We start from the raw sequence: 19,834 nt of genomic DNA, 5'->3' as shown, positions 1-19,834 counted from the left end.
GTCATTTTCCACAAACCTCATTTCGTTCACCCCAACTCAAATAAAAGTGAAGTACAATTAGGGATTTATCTTGCATTTCCATCGCCTCAGAATTATTAACTTCGATAAACTGAGAGAGAATGAGTGAGGCAGCTGGAAGAATTGAGGATGAAAATAGAGATCAGAAGACTCGACGGAGCAATCGTCTCCGTGCTCTAAGAGAAATCGGAGAATGTCCCAATTAGTATTTCTAGAAGACATCACAATTTTCGAAAAATAATTTCCTTGCCTCGCAACACCGTTCCCCGGCAGCGTTCCCCGGCATCGCGAGGCAAAGATGTTTTCTGGGGATGTGTGCCGTGTCCTCTCCCGGGCTTTTACGACTCCCTGGTTCGCTACAGCATTATTCGCCGGTGCCTAGAGAACAATGAACGATTCCAAATCCCAATGTCATAATAATCCCCAGAACAACATCATTCGGCTCACCAAGTTTCGAGCTTTGACCGATCTCAACCGGTCCTTATCATAGAATGCCTGTTGCAAAAAACGATTTTATTGTTGGTTTGATAACCGACGAGGAGACAACAGTCGTAAAATAGCACCTGCTGCGCTGAAACTTGTTGGCATGACGGCATTTGGAGATTAACTCGCTCCGCTTGTTCAGGCGGATATTCCTGTCAGCGGTGATGATACGGAATTTCTCTGTCAAGCAGAGATGGCACCGTTTGCTGGCTTTGCTATACCCTTTAGCTTGCTCAGCAATGTAAAATGCATTTATTTATTTTTCGCTTTCATTTTGCTGTACCACCTATGGAATTATCTTCTCGGTGGGACTGGTTTATCGCCTTCGAAAGGAGTGAACAAAGAGACAGCAGTTTTAATTCACAATGTACGTACAAGAACAACAAAGGCATTCCATACCACCATCGGCACGCCCCAGGGGGACAGTCTAAGTCCCGTGCTGTTCGTCTGTTACCTTGAAGCCGCCCTGCAAGAATGTCGCCCAAGACTCCCACAGCGACCTACATGTACATGTACATGTCCGTCAGTTATACATGTACATGTACATGTATAACTGACGGAGGCATCCCTCCAGAAACCGGGTGGGCCGATGACAAAACGTTCTACTCTACCAGTAAACCTTGGCTCGAGGAATCACTACCCGTCATATCTTCGACACTGCAGTCTTGGAACCTAAAAGTAAATGAACAAAAAACGGAATGGGTGCACTTTACGCCAGGCGATTCATCCTGGCGGAGCATCAGGCAGCTTGGTTCTCTTAGTCTTATGGGGGTTGCTGAGAATATCGACAGGCGGATTTCGCTGGCACCCCAGCAGGCATACGGTAGCATGTGATGTGCAGCCTCCGGCTGCGGCGCAAGCATGTGTCAGAAACAGCTCAAGCTGTACAGCTCGCTTGTGCTGCCTGTCCTCCTTTACAACTGTGAGACATGAGGAGTGCCCCAGCCTCCAGGCAGTCTCAGGTGGTCTTTCAGCGACTGGACTGTTTTCACCGCCGACAGCTCAGAAACCTGATGGGAGTGCGATATCCAGACAGAATTACAAATGAAGTTATAAAGAAGGGGAAAACCGGAGCTCAAGAAATTTATGACATGCATGTACAATGTCATGTACCTGTACACGTTGCATATTATTGGTGCCTGGTGGATCCAGCGTAAGTCCCCGATCCCCTTATTATACTGGGTTCGAGAACGGGGGCAACCTCACTCGCGATCAAGCTAGTTTTTGAACGTGACAGCATCTCCGAGAGAGACATGGACTGTGATGCAGCTGCAGGATTTTTTCAAGGCGCGGGAGGGAACGATCTCGGGCCACAAACAGGAGTTACTCCAGAGGTGAGTTTTTTGTTGTTGAAATATTCGAATCGCGAATTGTGTTGTGAGACTTATTTTGTGCCTAGGCTACAGCAGACCGTATTTCTTTCTCCTTGAGATCGGTGCTGAAGATTATACTACGGTGACCTTTTTCTGGTCTGCCTTTTCCTCTCCAGAGCCATCTTCTATGAAGGTAACCGTGGTGCTGCCAAGTCACCAAGTCGCGATCGCGATCAGCAGCCCTGAAGTGGAAAAATCGATTTTCCAACGATCTGGTTGGACATCAGCCTCTAAAGTACTTCTGATTTGCCTGTAGTGACAACAGCAGCCATCCTTGGACACCGTGCAAAGACAGGAAAAGCCACTGGTGGAAGCAACTGCTATGAGGTGACGATAGCAGTGGTGATCGCTGTTTTGTCAAGTCGAAGGTCTAGCCAACCCAGAGTAAGCATTAAAACAAAAACGATGAGCAGTGCGTGGTATTTGTTGAGCGTGAAGAGCTAGAGGAAGACAGTGCAAACACATGGAAGGAGAGGATGGCGTTTGAAGAACAGTGTGCTGTGTGCCGGCTGGTGGTGATGGTGGTCTTTGTCAGCATGTATTCGTGCTGCTTCTTGTGCTGGAACACTTCTCGCCCAGGAAGGCAGATTGCGTGCTCCCTGGCCCTCAGTCGGCAATGGGGCATTTGTTCCAGGAACATTACTCCAGAGCCAGTGATGAGTCGTACCTTTGAAAGGCCGAAGATTGCTGTTAATCGCAAGCGTAGCGCAGTGGATTGCTCCCTCTTCGAAGGACGAGGGCCAAAGCTTGCCGCTGTCTGCAGCAAAGTGTGTGTGCGGTTCTTTCGAACCCATGAATATACCGCCCCCCCCCCCCCCTCTCTCTCTTAGGAAGACTGCATGTTCAGAGTGAACTATTTTCTAGTATATTTAATGTGAGACGGGCTGTTTACGCCCAAGATCAAGATACAGTTTTTTTCTGTTTCTATACCTTCCTAATAAAATACATTGTGACAGAGCTTTCGGTCATACTCCGCTGTACTACATCCTCAACCCGCCACCACCATGCGCTCTTGGCCGAACTAATGCACGAGGCATAAACACACCAGCACAGCAAGGACACTTCCGTTGACAGATATTGTTTACGCCTCTAGACAGCTGTTTCGTTTCTTCGAGCTCATCGTTAGAGGAGGATAGTAGCAGGATATTAATGATGATATAATATAAGATGATAGACGGTTTATGGTCCGATAATGATGATTGGAGATCTAAGAAAGCAATGACAGTGATTGCGAAATGGATACTATTATCATGATTATATGCCAGTCTGGTAATGCGTTGTACTGGTGGACAGTATTGAAATCATCACCGCATTCGATGCAAATATTGGTACACTGTACCTTGGTTTCAGTATTGGAAAAAAAGAGTAAGAGAACCTGGTTGATTTGGTTGCATCTGCGACTGGCTACCGGGTGTTGTGATCAGCAATGTTACCATGGGAGAAAATAAGAGCGCAAGGATCTGTTGGGTCTTGTTGTGCCGTGCCGGTGTGAGAACCCTAAGTGCATGGCAAAATAGAACTGTTTCATCCACAATGCAGAATGTCTTGCGGTACATGGCATTGATGACTGAACATCTCGCCAGCTCGCCCAAATGGGGATCATGCCCAAACAGAGGAACAAGACATCTTTCCAGCTCAGCTAGCTATGTACCGTGGAACGGATGATTAACTTGTGCCACGCATGCCAGCTTCTGTTCCAGGCTTAGACACATCAATGCCAATAGCAGCTGATCCTCCATTACATGCCCATTGGCGATTTACGGCCACCTCCAACTGTATCCGCCGTCCCTCAGCTTCCGTCTTCACAGATCTGGCGCGGCGCAGTACATTTCCACAGAGCGGTCCAAACAACTGAAGACAAACCAGTCAGAAACTGGAGCGGCTCAGAGTCTTTCTTTATGTTAATGTACGTAAGCTGTTTTTCGGCTTTCTTCACCCCAGTCCTCACATCGTCCAACTGTTCCATGAGACTCTCTCTGTACACGAGCTCTACTTGCTGCCAGCTCAGCTCCTGATGCAGATGCTGCACTTCCATTACAGGACCAAACTGCACTAAGCCAGGTTCCTTTCCAACTCAAAGTACCGTTGCCTCTCAGCAAAATACTGGTTTGGGAACATGGGGAGCTCGTGATGCAGACGCTGCACTTCCATGACCGAACTGCACTAGGCTCAGCAAATACTGTTTTGCGAGCATGGGGAGCAGGGCGTCCAGACTCCACTCTCTTGCGAAAAGCAAACCTGGTACCGTAGGACAGCTGTTTGAGTTCCTGGATTCATCCTGCCCTTGTACAGCTGGGCAAAACGATTTCGATTTCGGGATCAAAATGATCGCTGCAACTCAAATATTCAGAGTAACCCTAAAACTGTTTAGCCCAGGTCTCACTCAGGCCCAGACCGACCGGCTCCAAGTAGCACAAAACCGTGGGGCAAGAGCAGTTTATGGCCGGCCGGGGTTCTCTCGTGCCAGTGATCTCCTGGAACGCATGCAGGTGTTCAGGATTGGAGAAGTACATCGCCAGAAGGTCCTGGTCTTTGTCTGGAGGTGCATACACGCCAGTGCGAGTCCATCCCTCCAGGAGCTTTTCGTACGCTGCGCGGATCGTAGGACGCGCCTGGATCTCGCCCTGGGGCTCCGTCTACCAGGTACACGAACCCGCGCCGGACGATCTCGCCCTGCCTCCCGAGGTAGTGCCCTTTGGAACGTCCTACCGGATGCAGTCAGAGTACTGTCGTCTCTCAGCAGCTTCAAAGCTGCCGTCGTACCGTATACCCTCCGATCTTCCTGATGTTATGATTAGAAACTTGCCCTGAGACAGCTTTCTGTCTGTGATTGATTTTCACTGTTCACCATTATTATTTGCCATGGCGACCCCCGTAAGTCCGTAACTGGCAGGGCAGGGTTGGGCCTTTCATCCTCCCGATGTTAGTAGCAAGTACTCTCGTTAGCAGTAACTGTTAGTACTTTGTTTGTTTTTTTTTCTCTATTTTATTCTCTTTACCAGGCGTGGGCCATCCCCTGGACAAACAAAATGGGTGCCTTATTATTATTTTTCTGTTTCTGTTTTAATGACAGTCCACTGCACGCCTGAAAAAAGTACTTAGTTTATTAGGCGGGTTACAGAACTATCGACTTATCGTTCGCTGGCTTACTTGTAGTTTGATAACGCTTCGCTCTTCATTGAGATATCTACCATTCTCTCTTTGTTCTCCTTATTTTCTCCCCAACCCTCCTTACCTGTTACATAATAACATATTCGCTGCCTTGTCATTGAGCATTTGTCCTCGTTTGGATTTGCGAATTCAAATAAAGTATACATACATACATACAACTACGTCCTTCCTCACGGGGCATAGCCTGGATCCGCTCGCTCCAGGCCGCTGTGGCTCCACACGAGGAAAGGAGTGAAATGACTTGTTTGCTTCGTCCTCCTGTTCTGACAGTGAGGAACGCAGCAATGATCCTGAGTAGGCATCCTGAAGTCGTAAAAAGGAAGACGTCTAAACAAAAACAAAACAGCTCAATAAAAGTCCTTGTGACATTTTTTGTAGACAGGCTTGCACTGCATGTAGATTTCGCGTGCTCTGCACTTAAAGGGGAAGTTAAGGCAAAAATTAAAATTTCACCAGTTGTAGTCTTCGGGGTGCTGAGTCGAATGGTCTTGGTCCGAGGAAGCTGAGACGCTCCCTTCCTACTTGAATCCCAATCGAACTCGCGCACTTCCACCGAAACTGGGTGACTGCGCCCTACTAGATGGGGATTTGTATGCAAAATGTCGCTAAAAGCGCCATTTCGTTCTTACAAAAGCACGGATGACCGCGATTGGCGCATATGTTGTAGTCTTTTGGACGCTGAGTCGACTGGTTTTGGTCCGAAAAGGCTGCGATGCAGCGTTCCTCCTTTATTCCCAATCGAACATGGTTGAACAAGCGGTCACGTGCTCCTGGGTGCCCAAATCGCCTGGTCACCACGCCAGCAGGCGACACATTTCACACCAAGGTTCAACTCGAGTGACAGGAGTGCATCCAAAAAAGGTCAAACAGGCTAGTAAGTTGTACCCTGCAGGCACGGTGACCAGGTGACTGGTGTACGCAGGAGCACGTGACCGCTTCTTCAACCATGTTCGATTGGGAATAAAGGAGGAACGCTACATCGCAGCCTTTTCGGACCAAAACCAGTCGACTCAGCGTCCAAAAGACTACAACATATGGGCCAATCGCGGTCATCCGTGCTTTTATAAGAACGAAATGGCGCTTTTAGTGACATTTTGCATACAAATCCCCATCTAGTAGGGCGCAGTCACCCAGTTTCGGTGGAAGTGCGCGAGTTCGATTGGGATTCAAGTAGGAAAGGAGCGTCTCAGCTTCCTCGGACCAAGACCATTCGACTCAGCACCCCGAATACTACAAGTGGTGAAATTTTAATTTTTGCCTTTACTTCCCCTTTAACTTCGCATGCGAGAAGTCGCGCACAGCCGAGGTGAGGTTGGTCGCGTGTGTGCAGCAGGATCCCACGCGACTGCGGAGTTGCCCCCTTGCTCGAACCCAGACAATAATAAGGGGATCGGTCTATTACCAAGAGTGTGCAACTCCTTATACCTTTTCTATGGGGTGCTCCGCGACGGCGAAAAGTCACATCACGTGGTGTAGTGTCGAAGTTAAGCGGGATTCACAGAAGCTTTTTTGCGATGCGACACGCGATGCGACGCGATCTGCGACGGACGCGTGCGATGCGAACTCGCGAAATACCATTCACAGAAGAAGTCAGCGATGCGACAAATTTTTGCAAAGTCTTGCTGATTTGAGTACGTCACCATGATATTTGCGCGGTTTGGTACAACCTGTACAAATTTATAGGCAACTCTTGCACCTTTGTACAACTTTGCTGTAGAAAAGGTCAAAATCGTACGCGAAATCGCTTGTCGCATCGCATCGCATCGCAAAAGTTGAGCCAAGCTCAACTTCTGCAATGGCCCAGATGCGGCAGTTGCGTGGGGTGCGACATGGCTGCGATTTGGGGTTTTCCCGGTTTCGCGCCTGTTGCATCGCGTGTCGCATCGCAAAAAAGCTTCTGTGAATCCCGCTTAACACGTTAGTTGTACATGATGTAGTGATGTACGTCGTTTCCAGCCCGTTTTTAGCGAGCACGGGGGGATACAAAAAAAAGCAGTGTAAAGCACTCTCTGACAGAAATTCACTGCAGGTATGCCCAGCATGGATGGTCATGGCAGATATTCGGATTGCATGCATGCTATCCTTCGTTTGTACGTACCACGAGGCACGAAACGACATACCTGAGACACGTGATTTTTTTTTTTTTTTTTTTTTTTTTTTACTATGTTCACATTCCCAGCTCGAAAATAATAAGAAAGACAATGATACTGAGACTATGACGAACGTGACAACTATTGAGCAGGGGCTGACGCGAGACGCAGCAGTGATGGTGGGGCATTGATGGCTCTGCCGACCTGAGGTCTCGGCATCACGGCCAAAAACACGCACCAAAAACAAAAGATAGAGCTGTACGAGTCAGCAAAATGAAAAGAAAGGAAGGCCTGCAGGGTTAACACCAGCGAGTGTGCGGGAGAAACTGTGAGACTATTAACAAATTACAAGGGCTGTTACTGAGATGAGCATCATCATGGCTGATCATGGTGAGTCGGTTGTCTGAGCCAGTTGTGGTGCATAGATAGGGATAGAGGAGAACGACGAGAGCATCATCATAGCGAGTCGACTGCCCAGAGCCAGTTTGTGCTTCGCAGATGGCGATAAACATTAGTTTTGAATGCTTGTATTCCCTTGCTGTGGGGAGGCTGGGACAGAAGAGCGGCGGGGAGGGAGTTCCAGTCACTGATACTGCAGTGTGGGAACGAGCGCTTTAATGCCAGCGGGACAGATGCAAGCAGCTGGTGTTGGAGCTGGTGGTCATGGCCAATGACGCTAACATGCTCGCTGCGAGTTCTGGGGCTGGATGAGGGGAAATGGCGCGGTGGCAAAACAGAGAGTAGCTGCGGAGGGCCAGGCAGGTAATGCAGCTTGTATAGGCAGGCAAGCCAGGCAACAGTACGACGGATGGCCAGGCTAGGTAATAGTGCACCTGGACCGATGATTCGCAGAGCACAGCGTTGGATATGATCCAGGCGTTGCAGGTAGCTGGGCGGAGCACCTATCCAGATGAGGGGGGCATACTCCATAACTGGTCGAACAAATGCCTTGTATACTGTGGTGCGGCCGGCTGGAGAGAGGATGTGCGCTGCACGGCGCAGGAAGCCCAGGCGTTGTTTGGCTCGAGTGGCAACCTTCCGGAGATGAGTGCTGAATGACAGCTTCGAGTCAAAGGTCACTCCAAGTAAAGAGAGAGCCTTCTCCTCAAGGACAGGAGTGCCGCCGAAGACAATGCGAGGCAAATTGATGGGGGTTCTGCGGAGAGTGGCGGTCATGGCTTGGGACTTCGACGGTTCGAAGGAGATGCGCCATCTGCGGCCCCACTGATGCAAGCGATCCACAGAAGTCTGGAGGCTCAATGCTGCGTCGGCTGGGGATGTGTCGAGGGATATCAGGCTATACAAGGTAGTATCGTCGGCATACGCCTCCAGGTGGGCTCCGGGTGACAGGGTCTCTGAGGCGTCGTTCACGTAAATCAGGAAGAGTGTAGGGCCGAGTATGCTCCCTTGGGGAACTCCTGCTGATATGGTATACAGCGATGAGGTTTGGCCGCCCACCAAGCATTGAATGGACCGTCCACCTAGGTAGGAAGAGAGCCAGGTATGCAGGGGGCCGCCAATGCCAAGATGGCGGACTTTGTAGAGGAGGCCAGCATGGGACACACGGTCGAATGCTCCGGCAATATCCACGGCTAGAATACGTGCTGCACCGCCTCGTCCGACGTCTGTGATCCAGGCGTGGTGTAGAGCCTGTAGCGCATCTGAGGTCCCGAGGCGGCGACGAAATCCGAACTGGTGGGGTGTCAGGAGTTTGTAACGCTCAAGGTGATTCATGAGCTGACGATTGATAACGCTCTCCATGAACTTAGAGATTATGCTCAGCAGTGAAACTGGACGATAATTCCTTAGGGCGGATCGTGAAGATCGCTTGTGGATTGGAACCACGCTGGCAGTCTTCCACATTTGTGGCTGGACTCCGTGCTGGAAGCAAAGAGCAAAGAGCCGACACAGTGGCTTGGCAAGTTCTCTAGCGCATTCCTTCAAAACACGAGCGGAAATACCGTCGGGTCCAGTCGCCTTTGAGGCATCCAGGCGAGCTAAATGCCGGTGGACTGCATCGGGGCGAAAGTGGACTGTCGTTAGTGCAGGTGCGTCAGCGAATGCCGTGTCCGGTAAGTCCAACGTGGTTAGGTCGCGGCCTTGCACACTGCACTTGTGGGAAAAGAAACGTGCGAAAGCCTCCGATTTCTCATAGCTTGTGGCCCTCTCGCAACCTTCACTATCAACGAGCAGGGGAATGTCAGTGTTCCGACCCTCGCCACAAGCGCACTTTAGCTTCGTCCACCATTCCTTCTCCTTCAAGGACCCATTCGACAAGCTATGTCTGAGGCTGTTCTCTTTGGAAACTCTAGATCTAGCGAAGACTGCGATAGCATTGTTTACAGAACGGGTAAACTCATGTTTCATGACATCGCATTGTGAGGTTTCGCCGTAGGAGGCATAACTATTAGTATCCTGCAACTGTAGTATAACACCATAGGCCATAATAGGCGATTTAGACTACGGCCAAACACCATAGGCCATAATAGGCGGCGATTCAGACTACGGCCAAATGTGACCACGTCTCTACGACTCAGATGGATTTGATCAGGGAGTGTGCATAACATTTTGAAACACGACTGCATCACCATGGAAGATCAAGTTCAGACGTGATTTTCGCCGTAGTCTGAATCGCCTAACTATTAGTAATTATTTAATTAAGGGGGCAGCCTACCCATAAATTTCATATGGCATTCAATTGACCGTAACTTTGGTGTTTCTCAGTGGATTTGAGTGAAATTTTGACCACACACTCCTGCCACTATGCTGGCCCTCAGGACATGATTTACAAGTTCTTGCGCCTCACTGACAGGCTTTCCAGGCCGGAAAAACTCAAATTTCCGGCATAGTGCCACGGTGTGCGAGCCACCCAGGAGCCAAACAAATGCATTTACATTTTTTTCACATTTTCGTGCCCATTCTGTCCGTGCGCGGGACCCAAACCTAAAACAAGTCCAGAAGCAGCCATGGGTGGTGGGGTAGGGCCCCTCAACGTGGCCCTGGAATCTGTCACAACGGAACGAGTGGGCGTTCTCTCGCGGACTCCCACAGACCCAAGTCAATTTTTGAATTTTTTAGGTTTAGGGTGTGCTACGAGGTCGTACCTTTGATACAACATCCAGTGCTGGGACCTCCACAGCAAGCCATTTCCACAGCGCTGCACACCAAATCCAGGATGCCCTCAGAAACCGGCAAAGACTGCCACTCACGTTTCACTACTGCCTAGTACTGAATCCTACCTGACTTCTTGACACGACTCAAACTTGCCAAAGTCACTAAATCAACGTCAACTACAATAATCAAGCCACATATCTGCAACGTCACGAGGGTGCTGGCAAAAGTCCTGCTGCACGGCGGCGGGCTTCGCCCGCCGCCGTGCAGCCCAATACGTGGTTTTTTAACGTGATTTTTTGGACTTTTTTGGACTTGGGGCAAAATTCTGCACACTTTCGCGTGTTTCCATAATACGACAAGTTGCGCACGGTCTGCTCACATTCAAATACAGTGCTGCCAACAAATGACAGCATGCAACAAAAAAATCTTTCCTTGCAAGGGCACATTTTCGGCCATAACTCTTGAACGGCTGGTCAGATAGGGACACAATTTTCAGAGAATTTGCAGCTATTCATGCTCTTTCAACTGACGTAGCACTCAATATGAATTTACAAATTCGATTTTTCAGCGAATTTTTGGGTAGTCTGCCACCTTAAAGGGAAACTGAACGCCAAAAATAAGTATGGCTTATCCGAAGGGGAATTGGGCACTGATTCCGATGAGTTATGTCTCGAGCCGATCAGAGAAGAGGAACTGTGTCAAATTTCATAAATAACACCTCCCATATTTGGAAATTGGCCTTGATGACGTGCGTACTGCTTAGCTGTCACCATGCTGTGCATGTTCAGCAGTGTAATTGAATGGAAGAAAACAATTACTTTGGTGTTTTGCAGCTCTGTTTCGTTCCCTGACGGTAAACAAATCTAGATGTAGGAATCTGTTGAGCAGGAGAGTGACACATGTCTTCCCAAAGGCTGTCCAGGCTGCAGTGGTGATGAAGAAGACACGATCATCACCCCGAGATCGATCGTAGCGAATTGGAAAACTCATGGTGAATTTGCTTCCACTCCAAGGCAATGTCGAGGTATGAAGGGTGCTTGTACTGCCTTCCAAAGTGAAGAGGAGATGAACATGGCTTTGCATAGCTGTTGTTCTATGCCAACTTACCTACTCTTGCTGGTACCGTATTGGCATATTGCAAATTTCGTGGACGAACAACTCTAGTCACTAGTGGCTAGTGAGCAACACTAACAGGTGAGATTTTTCAATTCGACAAAAAATGTTTTTGTTTGAGAACTGACAGTGGCAGTCATTAGACTCAGAAGGTGTCTTTGCTGCTTCTTTCCCTTCATTGGTAGGGTTGTGCTTGAATAATACAAGTGCTTGAAGTAAAATAAAATAAATAGAACATGTGGAACATAAATCTAATCAAGCATCAGTACATGTATTGCGAAGTTCAACTTCAAAGCACATGAAATCACAATGATCACGAAGTTTATGTAATCAGGAGTACACCCTGTGTTCAACGAACACATACACACATGCTGTATTGCGCACACACATGTACACATGTGCGTGCACCCCCATCCCATCCCACAGACACACGCATGCAGCGCGCACATCCATACACATGTGCGTGTACCCCCCCCCCCCCCCACACACACACACACACATTCCTACCCATACACATGTGCGTCCCCCCCCCCCCCACACACACACGTGTGCACATACAGATACACAAACACACACGCACGAACACACACACACAAGATACGTGTAAGTGTACATGGTCTTCCTGGTGCAGATGCTGAGCCAGCACAATGGAAAATACCTCCATCAAGATGCTTGATCAAGTGTTGTGATAATGGCACTGTTTGTTTGTTTTTACAAAGAAGTGTGGGAAAGATTACAATGCATTATAATTCATAATTGTTCTTTGCCTTGTACTGTGCAGACCAGAATGCTTCGTTATCAACTCCTGGCTTTCCATCGGCATGGTGTTCAGCTGCAGCGGCATCTGGTCCGGGGAGTTCAAGTTGCTGGATGGCTGCACTGACACAGGATGGGTTTGCGTTGGCAATGCGATACGGCAGTCATCCCACATCACGAGCTACATGTTTATGTAATTTATATTGTCGCTTGTCCAGCAACGTCAAGGCTCTGCATGTAAACACAGGAGAACACCATAATACTACTCAGGGGATAATAATTTTGGATATCAATTTCGTGACAATTATTAGATTCACACAATATTCACAACGTATGCAACACGATGCTGTCTATTGACACTACTTCAAACTGAAGTGCTCACTACTCCTCTCCCGTTTTTATCTCCCTCTACCTTATGAATACTCTGCATTACTGGTTTCGTTTCTACCCTTTCCATTGCTGCCAGCTCCCAGTCTTTTTCAATGCACAGCACCACCTTGACAGTCATTTTTGTGATTTGATGTACACATACTTTGAAGTTCAAATTCGAATTACATGATCAGATTTTTGTTCCACATTTTCTATTTATTTTTACTTCAAGCACAACCCTACCGATGAAGGGAAAGAAGCAGCAGAGAGACACCTACTGAGTCTAATGACTGCCACTGTCAGTTCTCAAACAAAAACAATTTTTGTCGAATTGAAAAATCTCACCTGTTAGTGTTGCTCACTAGCCACTAGTGACTATAGAGTTGTTCGTCCACGAAATTTGCAATATGCCACTACGGTACCAGCAAGAGTAGGTAAGTTGGCATAGAACAACAGCTATGCAAAGCCATGTTCATCTCCTCTTCACTTTGGAAGGCAGTACAAGCACCCTTCATACCTCGACATTGCCTTGGAGTGGAAGCAAATTCACCATGAGTTTTCCAATTCGCTACGATCGATCTCGGGGTGATGATCGTGTCTTCTTCATCACCACTGCAGCCTGGACAGCCTTCGGGAAGACATGTGTCACTCTCCTGCTCAACAGATTCCTACATCTAGATTTGTTTACCGTCAGGGAACGAAACAGAGCTGCAAAACACCAAAGTAATTGTTTTCTTCCATTCAATTACACTGCTGAACATGCACAGCATGGTGACAGCTAAGCAGTACGCACGTCATCAAGGCCAATTTCCAAATATGGGAGGTGTTATTTATGAAATTTGACACAGTTCCTCTTCTCTGGTCGGCTCGAGACATAGCTCATCGGAATCAGTGCCCAATTCTCCTTCGGATGAGACATACTTATTTTTGGCGTTCAGTTTCCCTTTAACTTCCCCTTTAATTATGTCCCTCGTAGCTCGTGCACGTGCACGTGCACGTGGCGCACTATAGTCTGTTTCAAAAAGATTTACAATCAGGTTTGGGTCTTAAAAAGTATGAAGATAAAGGAAATTTGGACAACAAAGTACATAGAATGGCTTGTTAGGACACGGCAAATTGTTCTGTTTTAAGGTTTCGGAACGGCCCACCGTTAAGGAGTTAGAATATCGGCCAGGTTTCCGGCCTTTTCCCATGGTTTACAATTTGCCCAGGAAGCCAGTATCGATTTTTTATCAAAACCCACGATTTATCCTTTCCTTTTTGTCCTTGTGGTTATGAATGCTGTCTGCTGACCATGAAGTTGTGAGTTCAAATCCCAACCTATCCTCAAGTCAAACTTTTTTTCATTGTTTTGGTGATCAAGCTGGTACAAGACAAAGAAGATGGCTGCACCAAACGACTTGTTGTTCGAGCTCGCGCTTCCTGCCGAACTGACTGACACTTGACTGGCTCACGCCATGTGAACACACCCACAACACTGCAATGGTGTGAGTGAATTATAATGGAAGTCATCGCGCTGTAGCTTTTTGAGATTTATTTTAGTATTTCAGGATCGCCAATTTATTTGAATTTAGCAGTCAACGCCGTCTTCTATGAGCGTTCACAAGCGTCTGCTTTTCTCAAAATGTCGTCGAAGTCACACGGATAGCTTTGCCAAGTCATGGCCAGTGGGAATATGTCCGTGTCGATGTCGTCACACGGTGAGTAAATTGCATCGCAGCTCAAAGAAACTATTTTGGTCACAAAACGAATTGGGACCCATGCAGCTCGTCAACATTTACAACACTTTCGTTTCGACATGTCCTCCGACTCCATTATCGATACGAGGAAGAACTCGTTTGTTGTAAACCAAACGTACATGACAGTACAGTATCAACGTGAGTGAGTTGTCATTTTTCCTGCTTTCGCGCGGAATATTTCTTCGAGTTCGCGGTGAGTTTTTCCAGGCAGCGCTCGAGTGCTCATACGGTAAGACGCCAAACTCTGCGGGCGATCGCCAGGATTGTAAATCTTTTTGAAACGGACTGCATGTAGGTGGCGCACTCGTGAAATAATTACTCGTAGATCTACGAACAAGAGAATAACTGGGGGGATCCGGGACTAGCAGTCCATCCTCAAGCGTTCCATCGAGACTTACACTGATTTTTGCGATCTTTTTCTTGAGAACGATTCTCACCCTGAAATGACTTTCGGCGACTGACGTGAAAGAACACTCATGACACCCACCTCGTCGAATGGAGCATGCATTGTTTGTGGTGTATGGGTGCAGGAAGGTGGTATGTTCGCGAGGTGCATATCGAAAATGATCCGGAAGACTTTGTGACGATGCTATTCGGCGGAGAACATTTGAATTTTTCGTACGATTCAGAGCAGTCGGCGAAAACGAGCCAGTAACCTGAAAGGAGGGCGTGAACAGGTGTAATTTTCGACAATGTGGTTGCCCTCGACCCTGCTCTCGGACATTCGAGTAATGGTTATGGCAAAATCGATGGTGCTCCAGGTTTTTCAGACGCATTTCTTGACCATACTCAATTCCGTAGATAAACCTGTGCACAGAAAGCACGCAAGAGTTCAAACTAACTGCACTGTATTCAGTTCACGTGCTTTCCCCAGATCCAAAACACTCCTGGGACCAGGAAAGAGGACAATACGCTGCAGTATAGACGTGCACACTGCGAACACGCCCATGCGCCACTCCTGCACACCCGTGTCGGACATCACATACTGGCCATGTCACGGTGCCGCAGACGTAATGGGTGTGCCCCACACGCCTGCGTTACACACGTTTAGATCCTACATGCACTCGTGGAGCACAAACATGCGTGCCGCGGATACACACACACTGTTCGTACATGCCGGATACACTTCGCATACATCACATGTGTGTGCCACACCGTCGGAGGAATACAAACGAGCACGGATATGCACACATGAGAGCTAGAACAGTGTAGTAGCAATAGCTGAAACAGAGAACGCGACACGGGTGGCCGAGCAAGTGACATACAGCATAAACAAGACAAACGTACTTTGTACATTCACATACAGTCAAATTCTCTAATAACCACTGCGTATATAACGACAATTCGCGAATACGACAGAATTTCCATGCCCAGAGCAAAGTGACACACAGCATAAACAAGACAAACGTACGTTGTACATTCACTCACTTTTAAAAATTTGTATACATGTATGTGATTGCATTGATATGCTTTGGTTTTCTTTCCTCAAATGAGAAGTGACGCGTGCATTTAGAAAAGCGATCCTGTCAGCTTTTCTATTATTGTGTTCACATGGCAGAAAAAACGACATCGCTATGCTACGTAAGTTTCTACGTAAGGTGCTCGGTATTTCACTTAGGCTACGTAAGACTCTACGTAATTAAGTAAGGTGCTAGCATGCTCGGTATTAGATCTACCAACGCGTGGTAGCCGCATGCTGTGCACGTGCACGGCAGACATTGTGTTCAGTGCATGCAGTCCGCGGATCCGTGTTCGGATGTGCATGCGCGAGGAACTTCCTTCTTTGGAACTGCTTCTTGCATGAGCTGTTTCGGATATTTTGTCTCATGGCCTGGCTTATTTCGTTTCGGCGCTGCTGAGACCTCCTTTCGCGGAATATTACTCAATGACAGGTGAGTTGACCAGTTGCCTTTGATTCATTTGCTTGTGTTGACTCTTTCATTCAGGGAAAGTGTGCTGATTTTGGGGCGGAATGCAATAAATAATGGAAAAGTTGACAGGATCTCTTTTCTAAATTTTGCTTTTCTGCTGCCGAGATGCGAGGCCTCCTTTTACGGAATACTCGATGACAGGTGATCTCTAAGTAAGTTGACCGGTTTCCTTCGATTCATTTGCTTATGTTCACCTTTCATTTACGGAAACGTGTGCTGATTTTATTCGGATTTAGATCCATTTTTATCTCTTTGCCCTTGTCTACAGTGTGCGAAGAACGCGAGTTCAACTTCTTGACGGTAAGGCTTAGATGTGTTGTCGAAATACTCATATTCATTGTACATTGGTACGTTACAAGTAAGGCACTGGTCAGTGGCATACTATCGTTGGCAGTTCCCAATCTGGAGGGAAAGGTTCAAGTACCCGCCGGCAATTGACCGAGTTTGCAAAATAAATTCGCATATCAGGGGAAATCTCTATTGTGGAGAGGTTCAGTAACTTGTTTGTTTCATACGAAACAAGCCAATGGGTGCAGTCTCGTCTCGTGAAAATCTCGTACTTGTATGATTGGATTTGTTTACTCAAGTCTGGGCTGTTTGATTTGTGAGTACCGTCGAGATTGCACTGCCCCAAATAAAGTTTCGTGCCGCCAAAGCAAGAATTACGATCTGCAATCTGTTTGTAGTACCTGTAAGAATGTGGAGTACATGTATCGTACTTTCTCTGTTCCTGTTACAGTTGCCGTCATGTTGCTAAAGAAAGGTTCAGTAGAGAGGTTCTGCAAAACGAAAATTCGAACGAAGTTTCGCGACAGTCCTTGCGAAAGTGTGTGCGACTTTTTGCACGAACTTTGCGTTCTGCACATTTTCGTAGTTTGCGCGGGCCAAGTGCACGTACGCCATGATCCGATCTCACGAAATTTCCTACGACAGTTCATTTCGCGTTCCCTGCAAGTTTCGCGTCCAAAGGTGCGAAGTTTCGCACTTCATGATGTAGAGCGAAAGTTTGTACGCATTTTCGTTTTGCAGAATCTCTCTAGTGACTCAATTGTTTCATACGAGACGAGTCAATGAGTCGGTGTGGCTTAGAATCTTTCGCTGTAGAAGAAATCTATTCGTATGTCTATTGGAGATATAATTGTATTCTCTGGTTATAAAATAGGTTAAGGGGCCATCCGTAATTATCGATCTTTTTCACGAAACGAAAAAGTTTCGTTTATGGGTGGGTGGGTAGCGACCGGTTTCGTTTTGAAAAAACATCGAAAGCGGAAAAAATCAACGCTCACTGCATGCATTGATGCATGCATACATGTACATTGTGTACATGTACATCGAAGTACATGTAGATCGACAGTAGACCTGGTAGACTCTACGTCGCGCGGCCAAGCAAGTGCTGCATGGATGCACTGATACCACTCTGTACTCAGTGCAGTGAGTTCCTTTCGTCCTCGGATGACTTCCCCGACGAGGACCTAGCGCTATATATAGCTAGCATAGCAATAGCAGTAGCAGTCATCATGGTCATTCACTCTGGGGCCGACGACAGACAGATAAATACTTCGTTCCAGCCGCCGATGCAAGAGAATTTCAAATTACGGAGCGGGGCGCACGCCAAGTAAATTCTCACGCAAATACCGGTATGGGGAGCGCCAGCCGCTGAAGACGATGTCGTCGTAATGTACCTGGAAGAATCTGATCGTGCTTATGGTGGGGAAGCCATGGAGAGTAATCCCCGTGTCGACAGTCTTCCAGAGACGGAAATTTAGGCCATCAACTTTCTACGTACCTGACTGACGGCAGCGCAGCGCGGCGTGCGACCTTACGAAGCTTTCCGACAGCGATTCTGGGGCGATGCTGCTCTCATTTGCGAGCGAGGCACGACCACTGAAGTCTGTGATAGCTATGGCGTTTGTTTCCGCTCCGAAGTCGACTTGTTTTGGCAGTATCATGCCAATGTCGGAACTCTGACGATTTGCAAGTGTACAATTTTAGCAGTGTTTGTGTGTGGTAGGTGAAAATAAATGTTTCCATGGTCAAGAAGTAGTACCAGACTTCCAAGAAAACATAATTAATTACTTACTTGCACAATCACACAAAATGTGGCCTCGCTGTGTTGTAAGTATATAATAATTATAACCTAACCAGTTGATTATATGGGAAATATAAACCTGTATACAAACCGAGGCGAAACCCACAACCATTAGTCCATTGGCCAAATCTCAGAAAGGGCCTCTTTCGGCGAAGGTGATGCACTGAAGCTCCAACTAAACGCCCTTTGGCACACTAGCTCATGAGACCCCATAGAATACGAATCCGATTGTTGGACGTTGCCAATCCAGTCCAGGATAGTCGAACTGGGTCGAATACCTTCTTCCGATTTTCGTAATTTCGTCCACCATTACATCTTTCTCATCGACTTTTTTTCGCTTGGCGAATGTTCTTGAGCCGCTGAGCAGAATCTACGCACGCTCGAACACTTGAAATGCCTGCATGTTGACGGTTCGCAAGATTCTAGCGAGCTTGGTGGAAATCTATTATTTATTTTGACATTTTTGGGGGAATCTGAATTAGAACGGTAGAAGCTCATTCGGAGAAGACGGCGTGTCGCCGCTGTCGGATTGTCGCTACTGTGTTTCAGACGTATTTGCTTGAACGTGCTATTGAGGATGGACAGAAGATGAAGTGACGGCTTTCTTGAACACGGACGTTGTGTCTACATTGTAGCTGAAACATCTCATCTGGCGTCTAGAACGCAATTATTATGAGTTGTGAGTGCCAGCTGAGCTGAACACAAGCTGGACACCATTCGTCAGCTGGGAATTTGCATCGAAGCTCTTGATAGCCACGATAAGTATAATTATACAGAGGTATTAAACCTTGTTTGACTCAATACGCATGCAGGTGATACCACTAGTGGCACTACAATGTAAATGGTGCAAAATTGATGCAACAGCGAATATGTACTTCGTACAATCACGAACAATTGTAAGGCAAGTGTTCATGCCTGTCATAGAAGAATTTCAGCCCGGAAGTATTGTTGTCATGGTCATAAATAATACAGGACTTGAGTTGGCTCTGGACATAAACACACTTGTGGTGAATACGGTCATTATTGCGAGAAAAAAATTTCTATTTAGCCACTGTATGTTAACACCTGATGCCGCACTACACGCAATATTTCATGTACATGTATGTGAGACTCAATTGCATCCACAAGGCCGTAGATGCATGTAAGCACACAATGCTGTACAGTATAAGTAGTAGTCGACATGTGGTGCCTTCCTGCTGCACATGCGGCAAGTTAGCAACGACACATGACCTATCTGCACCGCACAGCGTGAGCTTAGAAACCAGGAATATTGCACACATAGTGCTATTTGTGTTCCGATATCATTAAGCCGGTATACATGTACTAGTATCCTTATACATGTACCTGGTCACTCGATAGGCAATGCCGACTGTACTAATCTTATCCATATTACCCGACAGGCTATAGCACACTGCGTCAGATCACTATGCAACAAAACAAGAGCTTTGCCCGGGGCGAGTATACACTGAAGCAAAGTAGGTTTCAACGGTTCAGCACTAGTCACAATGAGGGGAGTTACGAGGATGGTTAGGCCGTGACACATAGATGATGATTGTTAATGATTCATGCATGGTGGAAAATTACCACC

At 47.3% G+C, this 19,834-nt stretch overlaps 2 long non-coding RNA genes across 2 annotated transcripts; one reads left to right on the top strand and one right to left on the bottom strand.

Annotated features, from left to right (window-relative positions):
• The first annotated feature begins 11,020 nt into the window (after nucleotides 1–11,020).
• LOC135828216 (uncharacterized) lies at nucleotides 11,021–12,826 on the top strand. The gene is made up of 2 exons (XR_010555591.1): nucleotides 11,021–11,443; nucleotides 12,144–12,826. It is a non-coding gene; the product is annotated as an uncharacterized LOC135828216 (long non-coding RNA).
• Nucleotides 11,967–12,996, bottom strand: LOC135828217 (uncharacterized). The gene is made up of 2 exons (XR_010555592.1): nucleotides 12,833–12,996; nucleotides 11,967–12,349 (listed from the first exon to the last, which is right to left on the bottom strand). It is a non-coding gene; the product is annotated as an uncharacterized LOC135828217 (long non-coding RNA).
• Between the last annotated feature and the right edge of the window lie 6,838 nt (nucleotides 12,997–19,834).

The sequence above is a fragment of the Sycon ciliatum genome, chromosome 12 (genome assembly GCF_964019385.1).
Source record: "Sycon ciliatum chromosome 12, ocSycCili1.1, whole genome shotgun sequence".
NCBI lineage: Eukaryota > Metazoa > Porifera > Calcarea > Leucosolenida > Sycettidae > Sycon > Sycon ciliatum.
The sequence above is the reverse complement of the archived record's forward strand: the minus strand, read 5'-3'. Positions and strand labels throughout refer to the sequence as shown.